Source organism: Suricata suricatta, chromosome 5 (genome assembly GCF_006229205.1).
Source record: "Suricata suricatta isolate VVHF042 chromosome 5, meerkat_22Aug2017_6uvM2_HiC, whole genome shotgun sequence".
Taxonomy (NCBI): domain Eukaryota; kingdom Metazoa; phylum Chordata; class Mammalia; order Carnivora; family Herpestidae; genus Suricata; species Suricata suricatta.
The window spans coordinates 22,094,274-22,102,696 of NC_043704.1; the positions used below are offsets into that span (position 1 = coordinate 22,094,274).

General features: G+C 32.3%; 1 long non-coding RNA gene across 1 annotated transcript in view; it reads left to right on the plus strand.

The window, feature by feature from the left end:
* The first annotated feature begins 286 nt into the window (after positions 1–286).
* The window catches only part of LOC115292320, a 33,564-nt gene continuing 25,427 nt past the window's right edge, over positions 287–8,423 (plus strand). The window contains exon 1 of the long non-coding RNA XR_003908931.1: positions 287–364. This is a non-coding gene — a long non-coding RNA (uncharacterized LOC115292320). The remainder of the gene's footprint in view (positions 365–8,423) is intronic.

Sequence of the window (8,423 nt, forward strand, 5' to 3'; positions counted from 1 at the left end):
GTACCTTTAGCTAAATTTTCCTGTGAATACAACCACGCCAGATCACAATGTTAGGTTCAAATTCCAAAACTGGCAAAAGTGATGACAATGGCATGATTCAGGTTACTGTCATTTTGGTACACAATTTTACTAGTCTGAAAAACAGTGCACAGAAGGATGTAAAGCAGAAAAGCATACAGAGACTTTATCTGGGTCTGTGTTGTTACCCTTATGTCTTGTAGAAACATGCCCACACTTGAATAGTATCAGTCTGGCCGGCCAAGAGTGCTCAATCTGACATTCAGATGCTGCGTTGTGGTTGCATTGACTGACAGAAACCCATGTTAGCCCTCAATGACCCTAACACCAGCCCACCTACCACCAGGTAAGGAAATTCTTGATACATCACAGTTGCATACTTCACCTTCTTTTTTACTGGGCTTTTGAACCAAAAGTAATCCTAGTTATTGAATCATAAAACTAATAACCTACCCTGTATTTACATACATGGTCTCAACAATGGTTAGTCATGCTTCATTTTGGAAGGCATAGAAACATGTATATATGGCATATGAAGTGCAAAAAAATAATTAATCAACAATGAATAATCAGACTAAAAATAGAACATGGCCAAGCCTTAGGCAATGTTGTTCTTCCTGTTTTCATTTTCAGATATTCTTTTGTGATTTAGGTGCTTTGAATTATGTGTTAAAATTGTTTTGCTTTTCCTTACATTGTAATGCCAGTGTATGAGTCCTAAACCAAATACTGTGTAGTTTTACCTATCTTTTTAAAATTAATATAATTTTTAAAATCCCTTAAACCTCATTTATATTTATAAATAAAAATTATTGACACAAAGAAAGTTGCAAATAGAGTACATAGTTCCCTGTACTCTTCGCTCAGTTTCCTTGAATAGTTACATCAGTAATTATAGTTCCTACAATAACTACAGTACAATATCAAAACCAGGAAATCAGCACTGGTACAGTAAGTGTATGTAGTTCTACATCGTGTGATTTGTATAAAGAGCACCACCATCAAGCTAAGTAACTATCCATAATCACTGTGATCTCCCTCATGCTAACCTTTCACAGTTGAACCCTTACTTTCCCGCAATCCCTAACCCTTGACAATTACTAATCCGTATCCATTATGATAATTTTGTCACTTTGATATCATGACCTAAATGGTTTCATATAGTCTATGAGTTTTGTAAATTTCTTTTTTCACTAAAGATAATGACTTTTAGCTGCATTAAAATTGTTATTTGCGTCAGTAGGTCATTTCCATTTATTGCTAATTTGTTTCCTTTATAAGCTGGTTTAACTATTTACCCATTGAAGAATATTTTAGATGTTTCCAGTTTCAGGCTATTATACGTAAAGCTGCTATAAACATTTGGGAAGAGATTTTTGCATAGGATTACATTGTTTGTTTTCTGGATTAAACGTTCAAGAGTGCAAAAGCTGGATCATATGATTAAGTGTATGTTCAGTTCTTTAAAGTCTTCCTAACAACTGCATAAGTGACTGTCCCATTTTACATTCCCACCAGCAGTGTATGAAAGATTCAATTTCTCTGAATCCTCTACAACATTTGGAATCATCTCTGTGATTTTTTTTTATAATTTTGCTGTTTTAACACATGCATAGTAATCATTCTTTATAGTCTTGATTTGCATTTCCCTCATGGCTAGTGATAGTGGACATTTTTTCATCTTATTTGTCATACAAATACAATTTTCAGTGAAATCTGTCTTTTTTTTTGTTATTTGACAACTAGATTTTTACTGTTGCATTTTGAGAGTTCTTTATATATCTTTACAGATTATAGATATGAGTCCTTTGTCAGATATGTGGTTTCTCCCTCTCTGTAACTTGCCTTTTTGTTTCCTTTACAGTTTTTCACAGAAAAAAATAATAAGGAAGGAAATTTATCGTTTTTATTTTTATAGAGTTCAAAAAAATTTTTTTAATATTTGTTTATTTTTGAGAGAGACAGCATGAGTAGGAGAGAGAGGGAGACAGAATCCAAAGCAGGCCCCAGGCTCTGAGCTAGCTGTCAGCACAGAGCCCGACGTGGGGCTCAAACCCACGAAACATGAGATCATGACCTGAGCCGAAGTCGAACGCCTGACTGACTGAGCCACCCAGGCGCCCTTAAACTTATCTTTTTTAAATGGATTGTGCTTCTGGTGTCAGGTCTAAGAAAGCTGTAATCCTAAAGATGTTTTTCCGTGTTATCTTCTAAAAATTCTGTAGTTATATTCTATATTTAACATTTCAATCTATGATTGATTTTATGTTAATATTTATTTAATAATGAGGTATAGGCAGATGTGGTTTTGTTTTTGTCTTGTCTTTTCATTTTGTTGGTGGATATCCAATTGTTTCAGGACCATCTGTTAAACCCACTATGCTTTACACCAGGGAATTGCTTTTGTAACTGTAAAAAAAATCAGTTGACCATATTTGTTTTGAAGGCTATTTCTGGATTCTCTGCTGTTCTTTTTACCTTGTTCTATCTCCTGTCACTACCATACTGTCATGATTCCTGTAGCTATTTAGAACGTCTTCTTATTGGTAGAATGATTCTGCTTATTTTATTCTTTTTCAAGTGTTTTATATGTTTTGGTGTGTGTGTGTGTGTGTGTGTGTGTGTGTGTGTGTGTGTGTGTGTGTTTGGGGGGATTTTCTATGTGAACTATTAGATCATCACCAAATAGAGAACTATTCTTTCTTGTTTTCTTATCTGCTGGCTTTTCTTTCCTTATTGTTCCGGTTACTAATTTCCAGTACTATGTTGAACAGCAGTGATGAGAATGTACATCAGTGTCTTGTTCTTTGTCACCAAGGGAAAACACTCTGTCATCATTAAGTGTGATGTTAGCTGTGGCTATTTTATAGATTTGTTTACCTAGTTGAGAAAGATCCACTTTATTTGTAGCTTGTTAAGAGGATCTTTTTGTTTTTGTTTTGTCCAGGTTTGTTTTTAATCATGAACAGATACTGAGTTTTGTCAAATGCCTTTGTTTTCAATGAACATGAAAATGTGATTTTTTCCTTCTTTACCCTCTTCTAGTGGATAACATTGATTGAATTTAATGTTTGAACCAGCTTGCGTCTCTGAATGAATAACATTGGTCATAATGTATAACTCCCTATATGTCCCTGAATTCTATTTGTTAATGTGCTGCTGAGAATTTTGCTGTTGTTTAAAAAAATTAAAGAATTTCATTGAGTTTTGTCTCTAAACTAGTAAGTGATAATGGTTTGTAGTTTTCTTTTTAATGTATCCTTTTTGGATTTTTTTTATATTACTGGAATATTAGCTTCAAAGATAAATAAGAAGGTAGTTCATCCTCTTCTATTTTCTGAAAAATATTGTGTAACATTGAAACTAATTCTTTGGCAACATTTTCATATGCTTTCCCAATGAAGTCACCCAGAACTATAACTTTCTTTATCAGGGCTTTTAAAATTATAATTCAGTCTCTTTGACACTTATATGGCAAACCAAATTTTCTATTTCATTTTCGATGAGTTGTATAATTTATACTTTCAATATGATTTTTCCACTTCATCTAAAGTTGAAAGTTTATGTGTGTAGAGTTGTCAACAGCATTTCTGTAGTGACATTTGAGGTCTGCAGGGTCTATGGGAGTACCTACTGCTTCATTGCTGATTTTAGTAATTTGTGTCTTTTCTCTTTTTTATTTTTCCTAAAGGTTTTTTTTTCTATCTGTTCTTTCAATGGACTAGAGTTTTGTTTTATTTGCTCTGTTTTTCTCTTTTTAGTTTCATTTAGTTCTTTCCTTATTTATTTCATTCTACTCAGTTTTGAGTTAATCTTGTTTTTACTTCATCTATTTCATTGAGGTAGGAACTTAGGTTACTTATTTGACTCTTTCTTTTTTTCATCTTTTCTAATGTAGGAATTTAGTACTATAAATGTCCTTGTTTTCACTGATTCAGCTGTATCCCACAGTTTTGGTATGTTATATTCCCATGTTCATTTGGTTTTTAACTTTTCATCTTAATTTTCCTTTAGACTACTTCTTTGACCAATGGTTTTTAGAAATATGTTGTTTAGGTTCCAAGAACATGGAAGTAGTCTTTTTTCTTTTTGTTATTGATTGTTACTTTTATATCTCTGTGTTCAGAGATTTTATCTCTGATTTTAATTATTCAACATTTTTTTCTTAAGGTTTACCTATTTATTTTGAGAGAGAGAACACATGTGTGTGAGCAGGGGAGGGGCAGAGAGAGAGAGAGAGAGAGGAAGAGAGAAGGAATCCCAAGCAGGCCCTTTCTGTCAGTGCAGAGCTAATTTCCATGAACCACAAGATCATTACCTGAGCCCAAATCCAGAGTTGAAAACTCAGCCAACCTAGGCACTCCTAATTAACATTTCTTGAAGTCTGTTTTGTCTTCCTGGATATAGTATATATTGATATATACTCCACAGACATCTGGAAGAAATGTGAATAATGTATATTCTTCTTTTGTTCAGTAATGAGTTCTATACATGTCAATTAGTTCCTGGTGGCTGATATTGTTGTTGCTACCTTATATCCTTGATGATTTTTTATATAGTCCTTTTATCAGTTGTTGAAAAAGAAGTTGTTGGGAAAAATCTCCAACTTTAACTGTGGATTTGATGATTGCAACTTTCAATTCTATCAGTTTTGTTTTACATATTTTTCAGCTCTGTTGCTTAATGTTATATCTTCCTTCTGGATTAATTTTTGTTTTTACATTACATAATGTTCTTTCCATTCCTGGTAACTTTATTTCTCTAAAGGCTATTTTACCAAAAATTAATATACTCTCTTCTGCTTTTTGTCGATTAATATTTACTTTATCTTTTTTTTATCCTTTCCTTTTCATAGTCTGTTCTCATGATATTTACAGTAAGTTTCTTATGGACAGCATACACTTGGATCACATTATTTTATCTACTATCCATCTATGACTATACTTAGTATATTTTGACCGTTTATACTTAATGTAAATATGATGTGAGATAAGGGATTAAGTCCACAAATTTTGTTTTGTTTTCTGATTGTTCTCTCTGGTTTTTAATTTTTTTGATTTACCTATTTTTTGCTTTGAGCTATTTTTTAGATTTTATTTTTTTTACTGATAGTGTGCTTGTTTTGTTTTTAGTATATCTCTTTGTCTAGATATTTTAGTGGTTTATCTAGGTATTATAAAAGTCATCTAATGCTGTTGACATTTAAACAGTTGAGTAAAGTATAGAGATCTTAATTTTATCTCTTTACTTTCTGTTTACAATCTCTTTTAATATATATTCTACACAAAGAACCACACTAGATATTGTTAAAATTTTTCCTTCCATCAATGAAAAAAAATTAAGAAAACTGAGGACCAAGACTTCTGTCTACTCTATTAACTATGCTTTTGCTCCTTTTATTTATATATTATTTCTTACCGGTCCAAGTTAGTTTCTTTTATCATTTGTTTACAGACATTTATTTTCTCATTACTTAAGAGTATATCATTTGGTGGCAAATTTTCTTAACTTTCACACATGTGAGAATGTTTTTTTGCTTCTTCATTAGTGAAGAATATTTTTGCTGAATTTAGAATATCCTGTTTGCATTTCCTTTTTTCTGATACTGGAAAACTATTTTATCACTTTATTCTTTTCTTTTATGTGAAATCCACTGTCATGAAAATTGTTCTTTACCTGTAAATAATGTGTTCTTTCCCTGTGTCTGCTTTCAAGATAATTTTTTAATTTACTTTTTCAGTCTATTTTCATTTGTCTCAAATGTATTTATAATTTCTTGTTGAAATATTTAATAGTAGTTGCCTTAAAACCATTGGATGATAGTTTAAATATCTGTGTCATCTTGGAGTTGACCTCTGCTGATGTTCTTATTTTACTTAACTTGAGATTTTCCAGGTTCCTGCTATGGTAAGTGATATTTAACTGAAATTTCAACATTTTATATTATGTGGTAAGACATTAAATTTTACTTAGGACTTGTATTTAGCAGTCCTCCCTCTGTAAGTGTTCCCAAAGCAGAAAAGTAGCACCACCTTGTTATTGACGTGTTGAGTGTTACTTTATTGATTGCTTTATTTTATGTTTATTTTTGAGAGGGAGAGTGAGAGCAGGGGAGGGGCAGAGAGAAGAGGGAGAAAGAATATCTGAAGCTGACTCGGTGCTGATTGCCGAGAGCCCAATGCAGGGCTTGAACTCACAAACTGTAGGATTGTGACCTGAGCTGAAGTCAGACATTTAACTGACTGAGCCGCCCAGGAACCCCTGGGTGTTAGTTAATTATGGCAGTGTTAGAAACCTGAATCACACTCCACTTTCTAGATCACCTAATACTAATTAGTTTCTGGACCTCTTGTATCTGTCATAAGTCTGTTTTCTAGAATGATGCAAATAACCCAATGTTTTAATTTTAGATTTTATAATAGATTGATAATTGGAAAGACAGATCACCTTAATTACTCTTTCTTAAAGAGTTTATTGACTATATTTGGCTCTTTACTTTTTCTCTATCATTCATGATGACCTTGTCTATTCCCATTAAAAATAAACTCCTTGTAAGAGTGTTTAAATTATATACAGTGGATCAATTACAGCCAATTGATAAATCTTAACAATAATGAGTCTTTCATACCATGAAAATTTTATTTCTCTCTTTATAATTAAATATTTTCTAATAACTTAATTGAGAATTAAGTTTCCATGAATGTTGTTGAATCACTATATTGTACATCTAAAACTAACATAACACTCTATGTTAACTATACTGCAATTAAAATAAGTTTTCATGAATGAATTCCATATCATTACTCTATTCATATGTCAAATGCCTTTATTGTTGCTGATATTGTTCACAATGTGTTTTTGATTATATATTCTAATTTTAGTTAGGAATACAAATATGTAATTGAATATTTTATTTCATATTTATAATAAGCAAAATGTGTTACTTTCTTTTTGTTACTTTATAAAATAATTTTGGTATACTATGCAAAGAATCTAATTATCTGTGAAAAATAAATTTATTTCTTCCCTCAAAACATTTACCGTCTTATATCCTTGAACTGATAAGGATCTTGTCTATTTTGCCATACTGTAAAAATTTGGAATTCCAGTAAAATAATGACTAGAAGTGGGGTAACAGTCATCTTTTCTCCATCAGTGATCTGAAAGGCTAAACATTCAGTATTTTCCCATAATGTATGGTGTTTAATGTTTTTGTTTGTTTTTGTAACTAGCCCTTATCAATAAGGATGGTCACTTCTCTTGTTTCATAAAATTTTTATTTATGGGTGTATTGCATTTTTATCTAGTACTTTTCTACCTCTATCAAGATCATCATTTGATATTTTTCCCTCACTCTTTGTCCTGATAATGTTGCTGATTACATTTTAAATGTAGTCTACCACTGACAATGTGAATAAACCCTTCATAATGTAGTATTTTGTTTGGCTAGTTTGTTGGTTTTATTTGATGTGAGATTTTATATCTAATATTTCTGTTTAGAACTTTTGCCTTTAGGTTCATTAGAAAATTTGGAGTACAACTTTACTTTCCTTAATGATTCTTGTTAGGTTTGGATATTAAGGTGTCCCAAAATCACACCTTCTATTTCACTAATGGAGGTTGTGTAACATTTGACGAGATCAGGCGTGTTCAGGGTGGTATGGCCGTAGACGGTTGTGTAACATTTGTAACAGTTCTGAGTGTTGGTAGAATTCAAAAGTAAAATCAGGAGGAACTACATATACATTTGTGCGAAAGACTTAAGTTACAGATTAAGTTATTTATGATAAAGGATAAAATATACGTCCTTTATTTGGGGGGAGTGCATAATAATATAACCAGTGGCCCAGTCACTGAGGAGTTCACTACAGTTGTAAATTCTTTGAGGGAGATATTTTTCCAACATTTTGCCCACAGACAAGGTCAAACACATTTATTTTCTTGCTAACTTCTTTTAAGAGGTTAGTTTAATTTTTTGGGGGGGGGGGCACTGAGTGGTCCAGTACATTAAGCATCTGATTTTGGCTCAGGTCATGACCTCATGGTGTGTGAGTTCAAGTCCCAGCCCTGTGTGGTAGGGCTCTACGCTGATAGTGCACAGCCTGTTTGGGATTTTCTCTCTCTTCCTCTCATTCTGCCCCTCCCTACTTGCTCTCTCTCAAAAGTCAATAAACTTCTACAATAAAGAAGTTAATTTTATTTTATAGATTTTTATTTCATTAGGATGAAAATTTGGGGGGAGGGTTCAGAGTATATGTGGAAGTTATAGCTCTTAGGCCTCACCAGGTATTTATCCTAAACTGCATTTTCTTCCCAGATCTGCTTTAAAAAACACATACTTTCTTTTATATATGAAATAGGTGATTTCATATATAAAAGGTAGCTACTTTTTTGCATGGCCCTCA